General features: G+C 45.9%; 7 non-coding genes across 7 annotated transcripts; all 7 read right to left on the bottom strand.

The window, feature by feature from the left end:
• Positions 1-1,414: 1,414 nt before the first annotated feature.
• Positions 1,415-1,605, bottom strand: LOC130311084 (U2 spliceosomal RNA). Its single transcript, XR_008859524.1, has one exon. It is a non-coding gene; the product is annotated as a U2 spliceosomal RNA (small nuclear RNA).
• Positions 1,606-3,695: 2,090 nt separating this feature from the next.
• LOC130311083 (U2 spliceosomal RNA) lies at positions 3,696-3,886 on the bottom strand. Its single transcript, XR_008859523.1, has one exon. It is a non-coding gene; the product is annotated as a U2 spliceosomal RNA (small nuclear RNA).
• A 2,076-nt stretch (positions 3,887-5,962) lies between these two features.
• LOC130311082 (U2 spliceosomal RNA) lies at positions 5,963-6,153 on the bottom strand. Its single transcript, XR_008859522.1, has one exon. It is a non-coding gene; the product is annotated as a U2 spliceosomal RNA (small nuclear RNA).
• Positions 6,154-8,235: 2,082 nt separating this feature from the next.
• LOC130311081 (U2 spliceosomal RNA) lies at positions 8,236-8,426 on the bottom strand. The gene has a single exon (XR_008859520.1). It is a non-coding gene; the product is annotated as a U2 spliceosomal RNA (small nuclear RNA).
• Positions 8,427-10,506: 2,080 nt separating this feature from the next.
• On the bottom strand, positions 10,507-10,697 carry LOC130311079 (U2 spliceosomal RNA). The gene has a single exon (XR_008859518.1). It is a non-coding gene; the product is annotated as a U2 spliceosomal RNA (small nuclear RNA).
• Positions 10,698-12,777: 2,080 nt separating this feature from the next.
• On the bottom strand, positions 12,778-12,968 carry LOC130311152 (U2 spliceosomal RNA). The gene has a single exon (XR_008859590.1). It is a non-coding gene; the product is annotated as a U2 spliceosomal RNA (small nuclear RNA).
• A 2,088-nt stretch (positions 12,969-15,056) lies between these two features.
• On the bottom strand, positions 15,057-15,247 carry LOC130311078 (U2 spliceosomal RNA). Its single transcript, XR_008859517.1, has one exon. It is a non-coding gene; the product is annotated as a U2 spliceosomal RNA (small nuclear RNA).
• Positions 15,248-16,985: the final 1,738 nt, after the last annotated feature.

Below are 16,985 nucleotides of genomic sequence, written 5' to 3'. Positions count from 1 at the left end.
TGAAGGCCATAATAGACGACATCACCAAACAGCTCCATAGTCACATACACAGCAAAGGAGAGATGTTGTTTACACCTAGTGATGTCAGTGGTATTGAGTGACATCACAGCACAGTGCTAAGGCTCCTGGGCCTGGACACAGCAGCGGCTGCAATATCTCAACGGAGAATACGTTTATATATATGTGTGTGTGTGCGCGTATTTATATATATATATATATATATATATATATATATATATATTTCTCCGCCGAAATCACTTTTAAACCCATTTCCACCTTTTTTTCCCTTCTCTTCCTCTTACTTTTTTTTCACGTTTTTTTACGTTTTTCTCCTTTTCGCCTCTTTTCTGGGCGTATTATTCTTCTTTTTCTTCTTTTTTTTCGTCTAATGCATACCCCATCAGTGCAGCAATGCTTATTCAATACCGCCAGCAGATGGAGACACTGGGGGATAATTTTCTAAGGATTTATACTGATTTTTCCTGTCTGAATTTGTCGCACAGAAAGTTGCAGGCCAAATATGTGTGACATTTCTGCGACTTTAGCTTCTAGAGCATTTTTACAACATTATACATAGGTGCTGAATACATAAAAAGCGACTGTTCAGCGACAGACAAGTCGCATCGGCTGAAAGTAGGCCAGAATGTCAGTCCATGTTGGAGCAGGTTTAGATACAGTCTAAAGTATAGATCTCAAAGTCTGTGCACAGAATTTAGCAAGGGCCTCGCACCTTCTGATGCATCAGGTAGGTGCACAATAGCATAGCCTAACCCTCTGTACTTTGGTCTATATTGATGCGGGACATAGACAGCCAGCTGATGACCAATCCATTAGTGCAATGGATGGCTGGAAGCATTTGTCTTTGCCTTTGCAATACCACAGAAGCAATGCATGGTCAATGTACAGCAATGACACACCTGTGTGAACAGCCAGGAGACCCCCCCCCCCCCCATGTTATGTTACATAGTTACATAGTTAGTACGGTCGAAAAAAGACATATGTCCATCAAGTTCAACCAGGGAATTAAGGGGTAGGGGTGTGGCGCGATATTGGGGAAGGGATGAGATTTTATATTTCTTCATAAGCATTAATCTTATTTTGTCAATTAGGAACATTCAGCACCCACCCGCTATCAAGGCAGCTGCCTATCATGTCATGCCCTACCTGCACAGGTGTGCTGGCTACTCAAATGATCCAATTAAGGAGGCCATTTAGTCAGCAGCAGCAGAAGTCCTGTGCCTGGACGCTCCAACAGCGGCCAGACACAAGCAGAAGCAGAAGCAGCAGAAGCAGCAGCAGCACCACCTTTTGTTTTTTGGCTGCAGCAGCAGCAAGGCCCACAGGGCTGGCTAGCTGGCTAGCCAGCAAGCAGGTAGCAATGAAAGTAGGAATCTTTCTTTTTAACCCTGTAAGGGGGTGGTGCACTGTACCCGAAGATACTGCCATATCGGGTCAATGCATAGGGCGACGGAAGCAAGCTTCGAAATCGGCCCCCGTTCTCAAAAATCCATTTAATATATGGTCCCCAGATAGGGGACGTATCAGATATTAAACTGATAAGAACAGATACTACACTTGATCTTAGCCAAAAGGCCGAGAAGCGATAACCGTGAAAGGGGCGGGCCCAACAAGGTGCCCTTCATGGGCACTATCACTGCTTGCTGTCAGGGAGGCTGCCAGACAATTTTCCATGCACACTCTGGGCTGGGGGGCAGTCAACCACCAGTACACACAGCAGAACCTAAACCCATACCATTATTGCTAAGCAGCAAGACAGGGGCCCATTGCACTCCCACGGGGCCTTTTTAAATGCAATCCATAACCCGGATTTGCCAGGAACCCTTCTTACTCCTCCTACTTGCATGTGACACTGGGCTTAGGATCTGCATAGGAAACACACACACAAGCACACACCTACCTTTGTTGCCTGCAGATGCCTCCTTGGCTGTCCCCAAACGGTATCAAACCAACACCCACGGGAAGCTGTAAGCATAGAGGACATGCCTGCACCCCATTGGACTTACCTGTGTGGGTTAAACCCGGGTTATTTGACAACCTATGGCGGTGATGGTTCTGCTCAGGCAGAGCAGTGCTGATGCTCCTCATAAAGCTGTCGCTGCTGTGAAGGTTCTAGGTGACATCACAAATCCCTATGGTTACATACACAACAAAGCTGGGTTGTTGTTGTTTACACTCTGCAAGGCCTGTGGAAGTGAGTGACATCATAGCACTGTAGTTCTGAGGGTTCTAGATGGATGCAACAATCTCCTGTTGCTTCTATGAAGGCCATAATAGATGACATCACCAAACAGCTCCATAGTCACATACACAGCAAAGGAGAGATGTTGTTTACACCTAGTGATGTCAGTGGTATTGAGTGACATCACAGCACAGTGCTAAGGCTCCTGGGCCTGGACACAGCAGCGGCTGCAATATCTCAACGGAGAATACGTTTATATATATGTGTGTGTGTGCGCATATATATATATATATATATATATATATATATATATATATATATTTCTCCGCCGAAATCACTTTTAAACCCATTTCCACCTTTTTTTCCCTTCTCTTCCTCTTACTTTTTTTTCACGTTTTTTTACGTTTTTCTCCTTTTCGCCTCTTTTCTGGGCGTATTATTCTTCTTTTTCTTCTTTTTTTTCGTCTAATGCATACCCCATCAGTGCAGCAATGCTTATTCAATACCGCCAGCAGATGGAGACACTGGGGGATAATTTTCTAAGGATTTATACTGATTTTTCCTGTCTGAATTTGTCGCACAGAAAGTTGCAGGCCAAATATGTGTGACATTTCTGCGACTTTAGCTTCTAGAGCATTTTTACAACATTATACATAGGTGCTGAATACATAAAAAGCGACTGTTCAGCGGCAGACAAGTCGCATCGGCTGAAAGTAGGCCAGAATGTCAGTCCATGTTGGAGCAGGTTTAGATACAGTCTAAAGTATAGATCTCAAAGTCTGTGCACAGAATTTAGCAAGGGCCTCGCACCTTCTGATGCATCAGGTAGGTGCACAATAGCATAGCCTAACCCTCTGTACTTTGGTCTATATTGATGCGGGACATAGACAGCCAGCTGATGACCAATCCATTAGTGCAATGGATGGCTGGAAGCATTTGTCTTTGCCTTTGCAATACCACAGAAGCAATGCATGGTCAATGTACAGCAATGACACACCTGTGTGAACAGCCAGGAGACCCCCCCCCCCCCCCATGTTATGTTACATAGTTACATAGTTAGTACGGTCGAAAAAAGACATATGTCCATCAAGTTCAACCAGGGAATTAAGGGGTAGGGGTGTGGCGCGATATTGGGGAAGGGATGAGATTTTATATTTCTTCATAAGCATTAATCTTATTTTGTCAATTAGGAACATTCAGCACCCACCCGCTATCAAGGCAGCTGCCTATCATGTCATGCCCTACCTGCACAGGTGTGCTGGCTACTCAAATGATCCAATTAAGGAGGCCATTTAGTCAGCAGCAGCAGAAGTCCTGTGCCTGGACGCTCCAACAGCGGCCAGACACAAGCAGAAGCAGAAGCAGCAGAAGCAGCAGCAGCACCACCTTTTGTTTTTTGGCTGCAGCAGCAGCAAGGCCCACAGGGCTGGCTAGCTGGCTAGCCAGCAAGCAGGTAGCAATGAAAGTAGGAATCTTTCTTTTTAACCCTGTAAGGGGGTGGTGCACTGTACCCGAAGATACTGCCATATCGGGTCAATGCATAGGGCGACGGAAGCAAGCTTCGAAATCGGCCCCCGTTCTCAAAAATCCATTTAATATATGGTCCCCAGATAGGGGACGTATCAGATATTAAACTGATAAGAACAGATACTACACTTGATCTTAGCCAAAAGGCCGAGAAGCGATAACCGTGAAAGGGGCGGGCCCAACAAGGTGCCCTTCATGGGCACTATCACTGCTTGCTGTCAGGGAGGCTGCCAGACAATTTTCCATGCACACTCTGGGCTGGGGGGCAGTCAACCACCAGTACACACAGCAGAACCTAAACCCATACCATTATTGCTAAGCAGCAAGACAGGGGCCCATTGCACTCCCACGGGGCCTTTTTAAATGCAATCCATAACCCGGATTTGCCAGGAACCCTTCTTACTCCTCCTACTTGCATGTGACACTGGGCTTAGGATCTGCATAGGAAACACACACACAAGCACACACCTACCTTTGTTGCCTGCAGATGCCTCCTTGGCTGTCCCCAAACGGTATCAAACCAACACCCACGGGAAGCTGTAAGCATAGAGGACATGCCTGCACCCCATTGGACTTACCTGTGTGGGTTAAACCCGGGTTATTTGACAACCTATGGCGGTGATGGTTCTGCTCAGGCAGAGCAGTGCTGATGCTCCTCATAAAGCTGTCGCTGCTGTGAAGGTTCTAGGTGACATCACAAATCCCTATGGTTACATACACAACAAAGCTGGGTTGTTGTTGTTTACACTCTGCAAGGCCTGTGGAAGTGAGTGACATCATAGCACTGTAGTTCTGAGGGTTCTAGATGGATGCAACAATCTCCTGTTGCTTCTATGAAGGCCATAATAGACGACATCACCAAACAGCTCCATAGTCACATACACAGCAAAGGAGAGATGTTGTTTACACCTAGTGATGTCAGTGGTATTGAGTGACATCACAGCACAGTGCTAAGGCTCCTGGGCCTGGACACAGCAGCGGCTGCAATATCTCAACGGAGAATACGTTTATATATATGTGTGTGTGTGCGCGTATATATATATATATATATATATATATATATATATATATTTCTCCGCCGAAATCACTTTTAAACCCATTTCCACCTTTTTTTCCCTTCTCTTCCTCTTACTTTTTTTTCACGTTTTTTTACGTTTTTCTCCTTTTCGCCTCTTTTCTGGGCGTATTATTCTTCTTTTTTTTCGTCTAATGCATACCCCATCAGTGCAGCAATGCTTATTCAATACCGCCAGCAGATGGAGACACTGGGGGATAATTTTCTAAGGATTTATACTGATTTTTCCTGTCTGAATTTGTCGCACAGAAAGTTGCAGGCCAAATATGTGTGACATTTCTGCGACTTTAGCTTCTAGAGCATTTTTACAACATTATACATAGGTGCTGAATACATAAAAAGCGACTGTTCAGCGACAGACAAGTCGCATCGGCTGAAAGTAGGCCAGAATGTCAGTCCATGTTGGAGCAGGTTTAGATACAGTCTAAAGTATAGATCTCAAAGTCTGTGCACAGAATTTAGCAAGGGCCTCGCACCTTCTGATGCATCAGGTAGGTGCACAATAGCATAGCCTAACCCTCTGTACTTTGGTCTATATTGATGCGGGACATAGACAGCCAGCTGATGACCAATCCATTAGTGCAATGGATGGCTGGAAGCATTTGTCTTTGCCTTTGCAATACCACAGAAGCAATGCATGGTCAATGTACAGCAATGACACACCTGTGTGAACAGCCAGGAGACCCCCCCCCCCCCCATGTTATGTTACATAGTTACATAGTTAGTACGGTCGAAAAAAGACATATGTCCATCAAGTTCAACCAGGGAATTAAGGGGTAGGGGTGTGGCGCGATATTGGGGAAGGGATGAGATTTTATATTTCTTCATAAGCATTAATCTTATTTTGTCAATTAGGAACATTCAGCACCCACCCGCTATCAAGGCAGCTGCCTATCATGTCATGCCCTACCTGCACAGGTGTGCTGGCTACTCAAATGATCCAATTAAGGAGGCCATTTAGTCAGCAGCAGCAGAAGTCCTGTGCCTGGACGCTCCAACAGCGGCCAGACACAAGCAGAAGCAGAAGCAGCAGAAGCAGCAGCAGCACCACCTTTTGTTTTTTGGCTGCAGCAGCAGCAAGGCCCACAGGGCTGGCTAGCTGGCTAGCCAGCAAGCAGGTAGCAATGAAAGTAGGAATCTTTCTTTTTAACCCTGTAAGGGGGTGGTGCACTGTACCCGAAGATACTGCCATATCGGGTCAATGCATAGGGCGACGGAAGCAAGCTTCGAAATCGGCCCCCGTTCTCAAAAATCCATTTAATATATGGTCCCCAGATAGGGGACGTATCAGATATTAAACTGATAAGAACAGATACTACACTTGATCTTAGCCAAAAGGCCGAGAAGCGATAACCGTGAAAGGGGCGGGCCCAACAAGGTGCCCTTCATGGGCACTATCACTGCTTGCTGTCAGGGAGGCTGCCAGACAATTTTCCATGCACACTCTGGGCTGGGGGGCAGTCAACCACCAGTACACACAGCAGAACCTAAACCCATACCATTATTGCTAAGCAGCAAGACAGGGGCCCATTGCACTCCCACGGGGCCTTTTTAAATGCAATCCATAACCCGGATTTGCCAGGAACCCTTCTTACTCCTCCTACTTGCATGTGACACTGGGCTTAGGATCTGCATAGGAAACACACACACAAGCACACACCTACCTTTGTTGCCTGCAGATGCCTCCTTGGCTGTCCCCAAACGGTATCAAACCAACACCCACGGGAAGCTGTAAGCATAGAGGACATGCCTGCACCCCATTGGACTTACCTGTGTGGGTTAAACCCGGGTTATTTGACAACCTATGGCGGTGATGGTTCTGCTCAGGCAGAGCAGTGCTGATGCTCCTCATAAAGCTGTCGCTGCTGTGAAGGTTCTAGGTGACATCACAAATCCCTATGGTTACATACACAACAAAGCTGGGTTGTTGTTGTTTACACTCTGCAAGGCCTGTGGAAGTGAGTGACATCATAGCACTGTAGTTCTGAGGGTTCTAGATGGATGCAACAATCTCCTGTTGCTTCTATGAAGGCCATAATAGACGACATCACCAAACAGCTCCATAGTCACATACACAGCAAAGGAGAGATGTTGTTTACACCTAGTGATGTCAGTGGTATTGAGTGACATCACAGCACAGTGCTAAGGCTCCTGGGCCTGGACACAGCAGCGGCTGCAATATCTCAACGGAGAATACGTTTATATATATGTGTGTGTGTGCGCGTATATATATATATATATATATATATATATATATATATATATATATTTCTCCGCCGAAATCACTTTTAAACCCATTTCCACCTTTTTTTCCCTTCTCTTCCTCTTACTTTTTTTTCACGTTTTTTTACGTTTTTCTCCTTTTCGCCTCTTTTCTGGGCGTATTATTCTTCTTTTTTTTCGTCTAATGCATACCCCATCAGTGCAGCAATGCTTATTCAATACCGCCAGCAGATGGAGACACTGGGGGATAATTTTCTAAGGATTTATACTGATTTTTCCTGTCTGAATTTGTCGCACAGAAAGTTGCAGGCCAAATATGTGTGACATTTCTGCGACTTTAGCTTCTAGAGCATTTTTACAACATTATACATAGGTGCTGAATACATAAAAAGCGACTGTTCAGCGACAGACAAGTCGCATCGGCTGAAAGTAGGCCAGAATGTCAGTCCATGTTGGAGCAGGTTTAGATACAGTCTAAAGTATAGATCTCAACGTCTGTGCACAGAATTTAGCAAGGGCCTCGCACCTTCTGATGCATCAGGTAGGTGCACAATAGCATAGCCTAACCCTCTGTACTTTGGTCTATATTGATGCGGGACATAGACAGCCAGCGGATGACCAATCCATTAGTGCAATGGATGGCTGGAAGCATTTGTCTTTGCCTTTGCAATACCACAGAAGCAATGCATGGTCAATGTACAGCAATGACACACCTGTGTGAACAGCCAGGAGACCCCCCCCCCCCCCATGTTATGTTACATAGTTACATAGTTAGTACGGTCGAAAAAAGACATATGTCCATCAAGTTCAACCAGGGAATTAAGGGGTAGGGGTGTGGCGCGATATTGGGGAAGGGATGAGATTTTATATTTCTTCATAAGCATTAATCTTATTTTGTCAATTAGGAACATTCAGCACCCACCCGCTATCAAGGCAGCTGCCTATCATGTCATGCCCTACCTGCACAGGTGTGCTGGCTACTCAAATGATCCAATTAAGGAGGCCATTTAGTCAGCAGCAGCAGAAGTCCTGTGCCTGGACGCTCCAACAGCGGCCAGACACAAGCAGAAGCAGAAGCAGCAGAAGCAGCAGCAGCACCACCTTTTGTTTTTTGGCTGCAGCAGCAGCAAGGCCCACAGGGCTGGCTAGCTGGCTAGCCAGCAAGCAGGTAGCAATGAAAGTAGGAATCTTTCTTTTTAACCCTGTAAGGGGGTGGTGCACTGTACCCGAAGATACTGCCATATCGGGTCAATGCATAGGGCGACGGAAGCAAGCTTCGAAATCGGCCCCCGTTCTCAAAAATCCATTTAATATATGGTCCCCAGATAGGGGACGTATCAGATATTAAACTGATAAGAACAGATACTACACTTGATCTTAGCCAAAAGGCCGAGAAGCGATAACCGTGAAAGGGGCGGGCCCAACAAGGTGCCCTTCATGGGCACTATCACTGCTTGCTGTCAGGGAGGCTGCCAGACAATTTTCCATGCACACTCTGGGCTGGGGGGCAGTCAACCACCAGTACACACAGCAGAACCTAAACCCATACCATTATTGCTAAGCAGCAAGACAGGGGCCCATTGCACTCCCACGGGGCCTTTTTAAATGCAATCCATAACCCGGATTTGCCAGGAACCCTTCTTACTCCTCCTACTTGCATGTGACACTGGGCTTAGGATCTGCATAGGAAACACACACACAAGCACACACCTACCTTTGTTGCCTGCAGATGCCTCCTTGGCTGTCCCCAAACGGTATCAAACCAACACCCACGGGAAGCTGTAAGCATAGAGGACATGCCTGCACCCCATTGGACTTACCTGTGTGGGTTAAACCCGGGTTATTTGACAACCTATGGCGGTGATGGTTCTGCTCAGGCAGAGCAGTGCTGATGCTCCTCATAAAGCTGTCGCTGCTGTGAAGGTTCTAGGTGACATCACAAATCCCTATGGTTACATACACAACAAAGCTGGGTTGTTGTTGTTTACACTCTGCAAGGCCTGTGGAAGTGAGTGACATCATAGCACTGTAGTTCTGAGGGTTCTAGATGGATGCAACAATCTCCTGTTGCTTCTATGAAGGCCATAATAGACGACATCACCAAACAGCTCCATAGTCACATACACAGCAAAGGAGAGATGTTGTTTACACCTAGTGATGTCAGTGGTATTGAGTGACATCACAGCACAGTGCTAAGGCTCCTGGGCCTGGACACAGCAGCGGCTGCAATATCTCAACGGAGAATACGTTTATATATATGTGTGTGTGTGCGCGTATATATATATATATATATATATATATATATATATATATATTTCTCCGCCGAAATCACTTTTAAACCCATTTCCACCTTTTTTTCCCTTCTCTTCCTCTTACTTTTTTTTCACGTTTTTTTACGTTTTTCTCCTTTTCGCCTCTTTTCTGGGCGTATTATTCTTCTTTTTTTTCGTCTAATGCATACCCCATCAGTGCAGCAATGCTTATTCAATACCGCCAGCAGATGGAGACACTGGGGGATAATTTTCTAAGGATTTATACTGATTTTTCCTGTCTGAATTTGTCGCACAGAAAGTTGCAGGCCAAATATGTGTGACATTTCTGCGACTTTAGCTTCTAGAGCATTTTTACAACATTATACATAGGTGCTGAATACATAAAAAGCGACTGTTCAGCGACAGACAAGTCGCATCGGCTGAAAGTAGGCCAGAATGTCAGTCCATGTTGGAGCAGGTTTAGATACAGTCTAAAGTATAGATCTCAAAGTCTGTGCACAGAATTTAGCAAGGGCCTCGCACCTTCTGATGCATCAGGTAGGTGCACAATAGCATAGCCTAACCCTCTGTACTTTGGTCTATATTGATGCGGGACATAGACAGCCAGCTGATGACCAATCCATTAGTGCAATGGATGGCTGGAAGCATTTGTCTTTGCCTTTGCAATACCACAGAAGCAATGCATGGTCAATGTACAGCAATGACACACCTGTGTGAACAGCCAGGAGACCCCCCCCCCCCCCCCATGTTATGTTACATAGTTACATAGTTAGTACGGTCGAAAAAAGACATATGTCCATCAAGTTCAACCAGGGAATTAAGGGGTAGGGGTGTGGCGCGATATTGGGGAAGGGATGAGATTTTATATTTCTTCATAAGCATTAATCTTATTTTGTCAATTAGGAACATTCAGCACCCACCCGCTATCAAGGCAGCTGCCTATCATGTCATGCCCTACCTGCACAGGTGTGCTGGCTACTCAAATGATCCAATTAAGGAGGCCATTTAGTCAGCAGCAGCAGAAGTCCTGTGCCTGGACGCTCCAACAGCGGCCAGACACAAGCAGAAGCAGAAGCAGCAGAAGCAGCAGCAGCACCACCTTTTGTTTTTTGGCTGCAGCAGCAGCAAGGCCCACAGGGCTGGCTAGCTGGCTAGCCAGCAAGCAGGTAGCAATGAAAGTAGGAATCTTTCTTTTTAACCCTGTAAGGGGGTGGTGCACTGTACCCGAAGATACTGCCATATCGGGTCAATGCATAGGGCGACGGAAGCAAGCTTCGAAATCGGCCCCCGTTCTCAAAAATCCATTTAATATATGGTCCCCAGATAGGGGACGTATCAGATATTAAACTGATAAGAACAGATACTACACTTGATCTTAGCCAAAAGGCCGAGAAGCGATAACCGTGAAAGGGGCGGGCCCAACAAGGTGCCCTTCATGGGCACTATCACTGCTTGCTGTCAGGGAGGCTGCCAGACAATTTTCCATGCACACTCTGGGCTGGGGGGCAGTCAACCACCAGTACACACAGCAGAACCTAAACCCATACCATTATTGCTAAGCAGCAAGACAGGGGCCCATTGCACTCCCACGGGGCCTTTTTAAATGCAATCCATAACCCGGATTTGCCAGGAACCCTTCTTACTCCTCCTACTTGCATGTGACACTGGGCTTAGGATCTGCATAGGAAACACACACACAAGCACACACCTACCTTTGTTGCCTGCAGATGCCTCCTTGGCTGTCCCCAAACGGTATCAAACCAACACCCACGGGAAGCTGTAAGCATAGAGGACATGCCTGCACCCCATTGGACTTACCTGTGTGGGTTAAACCCGGGTTATTTGACAACCTATGGCGGTGATGGTTCTGCTCAGGCAGAGCAGTGCTGATGCTCCTCATAAAGCTGTCGCTGCTGTGAAGGTTCTAGGTGACATCACAAATCCCTATGGTTACATACACAACAAAGCTGGGTTGTTGTTGTTTACACTCTGCAAGGCCTGTGGAAGTGAGTGACATCATAGCACTGTAGTTCTGAGGGTTCTAGATGGATGCAACAATCTCCTGTTGCTTCTATGAAGGCCATAATAGACGACATCACCAAACAGCTCCATAGTCACATACACAGCAAAGGAGAGATGTTGTTTACACCTAGTGATGTCAGTGGTATTGAGTGACATCACAGCACAGTGCTAAGGCTCCTGGGCCTGGACACAGCAGCGGCTGCAATATCTCAACGGAGAATACGTTTATATATATGTGTGTGTGTGCGCGTATATATATATATATATATATATATATATATATATATATATATTTCTCCGCCGAAATCACTTTTAAACCCATTTCCACCTTTTTTTCCCTTCTCTTCCTCTTACTTTTTTTTCACGTTTTTTTACGTTTTTCTCCTTTTCGCCTCTTTTCTGGGCGTATTATTCTTCTTTTTTTTCGTCTAATGCATACCCCATCAGTGCAGCAATGCTTATTCAATACCGCCAGCAGATGGAGACACTGGGGGATAATTTTCTAAGGATTTATACTGATTTTTCCTGTCTGAATTTGTCGCACAGAAAGTTGCAGGCCAAATATGTGTGACATTTCTGCGACTTTAGCTTCTAGAGCATTTTTACAACATTATACATAGGTGCTGAATACATAAAAAGCGACTGTTCAGCGACAGACAAGTCGCATCGGCTGAAAGTAGGCCAGAATGTCAGTCCATGTTGGAGCAGGTTTAGATACAGTCTAAAGTATAGATCTCAAAGTCTGTGCACAGAATTTAGCAAGGGCCTCGCACCTTCTGATGCATCAGGTAGGTGCACAATAGCATAGCCTAACCCTCTGTACTTTGGTCTATATTGATGCGGGACATAGACAGCCAGCTGATGACCAATCCATTAGTGCAATGGATGGCTGGAAGCATTTGTCTTTGCCTTTGCAATACCACAGAAGCAATGCATGGTCAATGTACAGCAATGACACACCTGTGTGAACAGCCAGGAGACCCCCCCCCCCCCATGTTATGTTACATAGTTACATAGTTAGTACGGTCGAAAAAAGACATATGTCCATCAAGTTCAACCAGGGAATTAAGGGGTAGGGGTGTGGCGCGATATTGGGGAAGGGATGAGATTTTATATTTCTTCATAAGCATTAATCTTATTTTGTCAATTAGGAACATTCAGCACCCACCCGCTATCAAGGCAGCTGCCTATCATGTCATGCCCTACCTGCACAGGTGTGCTGGCTACTCAAATGATCCAATTAAGGAGGCCATTTAGTCAGCAGCAGCAGAAGTCCTGTGCCTGGACGCTCCAACAGCGGCCAGACACAAGCAGAAGCAGAAGCAGCAGAAGCAGCAGCAGCACCACCTTTTGTTTTTTGGCTGCAGCAGCAGCAAGGCCCACAGGGCTGGCTAGCTGGCTAGCCAGCAAGCAGGTAGCAATGAAAGTAGGAATCTTTCTTTTTAACCCTGTAAGGGGGGTGGTGCACTGTACCCGAAGATACTGCCATATCGGGTCAATGCATTGGGCGACGGAAGCAAGCTTCGAAATCGGCCCCCGTTCTCAAAAATCCATTTAATATATGGTCCCCAGATAGGGGACGTATCAGATATTAAACTGATAAGAACAGATACTACACTTGATCTTAGCCAAAAGGCCGAGAAGCGATAACCGTGAAAGGGGCGGGCCCAACAAGGTGCCCTTCATGGGCACTATCACTGCTTGCTGTCAGGGAGGCTGCCAGACAATTTTCCATGCACACTCTGGGCTGGGGGGCAGTCAACCACCAGTACACACAGCAGAACCTAAACCCATACCATTATTGCTAAGCAGCAAGACAGGGGCCCATTGCACTCCCACGGGGCCTTTTTAAATGCAATCCATAACCCGGATTTGCCAGGAACCCTTCTTACTCCTCCTACTTGCATGTGACACTGGGCTTAGGATCTGCATAGGAAACACACACACAAGCACACACCTACCTTTGTTGCCTGCAGATGCCTCCTTGGCTGTCCCCAAACGGTATCAAACCAACACCCACGGGAAGCTGTAAGCATAGAGGACATGCCTGCACCCCATTGGACTTACCTGTGTGGGTTAAACCCGGGTTATTTGACAACCTATGGCGGTGATGGTTCTGCTCAGGCAGAGCAGTGCTGATGCTCCTCATAAAGCTGTCGCTGCTGTGAAGGTTCTAGGTGACATCACAAATCCCTATGGTTACATACACAACAAAGCTGGGTTGTTGTTGTTTACACTCTGCAAGGCCTGTGGAAGTGAGTGACATCATAGCACTGTAGTTCTGAGGGTTCTAGATGGATGCAACAATCTCCTGTTGCTTCTATGAAGGCCATAATAGATGACATCACCAAACAGCTCCATAGTCACATACACAGCAAAGGAGAGATGTTGTTTACACCTAGTGATGTCAGTGGTATTGAGTGACATCACAGCACAGTGCTAAGGCTCCTGGGCCTGGACACAGCAGCGGCTGCAATATCTCAACGGAGAATACGTTTATATATATGTGTGTGTGTGCGCATATATATATATATATATATATATATATATATATATATATATATTTCTCCGCCGAAATCACTTTTAAACCCATTTCCACCTTTTTTTCCCTTCTCTTCCTCTTACTTTTTTTTCACGTTTTTTTACGTTTTTCTCCTTTTCGCCTCTTTTCTGGGCGTATTATTCTTCTTTTTCTTCTTTTTTTTCGTCTAATGCATACCCCATCAGTGCAGCAATGCTTATTCAATACCGCCAGCAGATGGAGACACTGGGGGATAATTTTCTAAGGATTTATACTGATTTTTCCTGTCTGAATTTGTCGCACAGAAAGTTGCAGGCCAAATATGTGTGACATTTCTGCGACTTTAGCTTCTAGAGCATTTTTACAACATTATACATAGGTGCTGAATACATAAAAAGCGACTGTTCAGCGGCAGACAAGTCGCATCGGCTGAAAGTAGGCCAGAATGTCAGTCCATGTTGGAGCAGGTTTAGATACAGTCTAAAGTATAGATCTCAAAGTCTGTGCACAGAATTTAGCAAGGGCCTCGCACCTTCTGATGCATCAGGTGTGCACAATAGCATAGCCTAACCCTCTGTACTTTGGTCTATATTGATGCGGGACATAGACAGCCAGCTGATGACCAATCCATTAGTGCAATGGATGGCTGGAAGCATTTGTCTTTGCCTTTGCAATACCACAGAAGCAATGCATGGTCAATGTACAGCAATGACACACCTGTGTGAACAGCCAGGAGACCCCCCCCCCCCCCCATGTTATGTTACATAGTTACATAGTTAGTACGGTCGAAAAAAGACATATGTCCATCAAGTTCAACCAGGGAATTAAGGGGTAGGGGTGTGGCGCGATATTGGGGAAGGGATGAGATTTTATATTTCTTCATAAGCATTAATCTTATTTTGTCAATTAGGAACATTCAGCACCCACCCGCTATCAAGGCAGCTGCCTATCATGTCATGCCCTACCTGCACAGGTGTGCTGGCTACTCAAATGATCCAATTAAGGAGGCCATTTAGTCAGCAGCAGCAGAAGTCCTGTGCCTGGACGCTCCAACAGCGGCCAGACACAAGCAGAAGCAGAAGCAGCAGAAGCAGCAGCAGCACCACCTTTTGTTTTTTGGCTGCAGCAGCAGCAAGGCCCACAGGGCTGGCTAGCTGGCTAGCCAGCAAGCAGGTAGCAATGAAAGTAGGAATCTTTCTTTTTAACCCTGTAAGGGGGTGGTGCACTGTACCCGAAGATACTGCCATATCGGGTCAATGCATAGGGCGACGGAAGCAAGCTTCGAAATCGGCCCCCGTTCTCAAAAATCCATTTAATATATGGTCCCCAGATAGGGGACGTATCAGATATTAAACTGATAAGAACAGATACTACACTTGATCTTAGCCAAAAGGCCGAGAAGCGATAACCGTGAAAGGGGCGGGCCCAACAAGGTGCCCTTCATGGGCACTATCACTGCTTGCTGTCAGGGAGGCTGCCAGACAATTTTCCATGCACACTCTGGGCTGGGGGGCAGTCAACCACCAGTACACACAGCAGAACCTAAACCCATACCATTATTGCTAAGCAGCAAGACAGGGGCCCATTGCACTCCCACGGGGCCTTTTTAAATGCAATCCATAACCCGGATTTGCCAGGAACCCTTCTTACTCCTCCTACTTGCATGTGACACTGGGCTTAGGATCTGCATAGGAAACACACACACAAGCACACACCTACCTTTGTTGCCTGCAGATGCCTCCTTGGCTGTCCCCAAACGGTATCAAACCAACACCCACGGGAAGCTGTAAGCATAGAGGACATGCCTGCACCCCATTGGACTTACCTGTGTGGGTTAAACCCGGGTTATTTGACAACCTATGGCGGTGATGGTTCTGCTCAGGCAGAGCAGTGCTGATGCTCCTCATAAAGCTGTCGCTGCTGTGAAGGTTCTAGGTGACATCACAAATCCCTATGGTTACATACACAACAAAGCTGGGTTGTTGTTGTTTACACTCTGCAAGGCCTGTGGAAGTGAGTGACATCATAGCACTGTAGTTCTGAGGGTTCTAGATGGATGCAACAATCTCCTGTTGCTTCTATGAAGGCCATAATAGACGACATCACCAAACAGCTCCATAGTCACATACACAGCAAAGGAGAGATGTTGTTTACACCTAGTGATGTCAGTGGTATTGAGTGACATCACAGCACAGTGCTAAGGCTCCTGGGCCTGGACACAGCAGCGGCTGCAATATCTCAACGGAGAATACGTTTATATATATGTGTGTGTGTGCGCGTATATATATATATATATATATATATATATATATATATATTTCTCCGCCGAAATCACTTTTAAACCCATTTCCACCTTTTTTTCCCTTCTCTTCCTCTTACTTTTTTTTCACGTTTTTTTACGTTTTTCTCCTTTTCGCCTCTTTTCTGGGCGTATTATTCTTCTTTTTTTTCGTCTAATGCATACCCCATCAGTGCAGCAATGCTTATTCAATACCGCCAGCAGATGGAGACACTGGGGGATAATTTTCTAAGGATTTATACTGATTTTTCCTGTCTGAATTTGTCGCACAGAAAGTTGCAGGCCAAATATGTGTGACATTTCTGCGACTTTAGCTTCTAGAGCATTTTTACAACATTATACATAGGTGCTGAATACATAAAAAGCGACTGTTCAGCGACAGACAAGTCGCATCGGCTGAAAGTAGGCCAGAATGTCAGTCCATGTTGGAGCAGGTTTAGATACAGTCTAAAGTATAGATCTCAAAGTCTGTGCACAGAATTTAGCAAGGGCCTCGCACCTTCTGATGCATCAGGTAGGTGCACAATAGCATAGCCTAACCCTCTGTACTTTGGTCTATATTGATGCGGGACATAGACAGCCAGCTGATGACCAATCCATTAGTGCAATGGATGGCTGGAAGCATTTGTCTTTGCCTTTGCAATACCACAGAAGCAATGCATGGTCAATGTACAGCAATGACACACCTGTGTGAACAGCCAGGAGACCCCCCCCCCCCCCATGTTATGTTACATAGTTACATAGTTAGTACGGTCGAAAAAAGACATATGTCCATCAAGTTCAACCAGGGAATTAAGGGGTAGGGGTGTGGCGCGATATTGGGGAAGGGATGAGATTTTATATTT

The sequence above is a fragment of the Hyla sarda genome, unplaced genomic scaffold, assembly GCF_029499605.1.
Source record: "Hyla sarda isolate aHylSar1 unplaced genomic scaffold, aHylSar1.hap1 scaffold_162, whole genome shotgun sequence".
NCBI classification, from domain to species: domain Eukaryota; kingdom Metazoa; phylum Chordata; class Amphibia; order Anura; family Hylidae; genus Hyla; species Hyla sarda.
The sequence above is the reverse complement of the archived record's forward strand: the minus strand, read 5'-3'. Positions and strand labels throughout refer to the sequence as shown.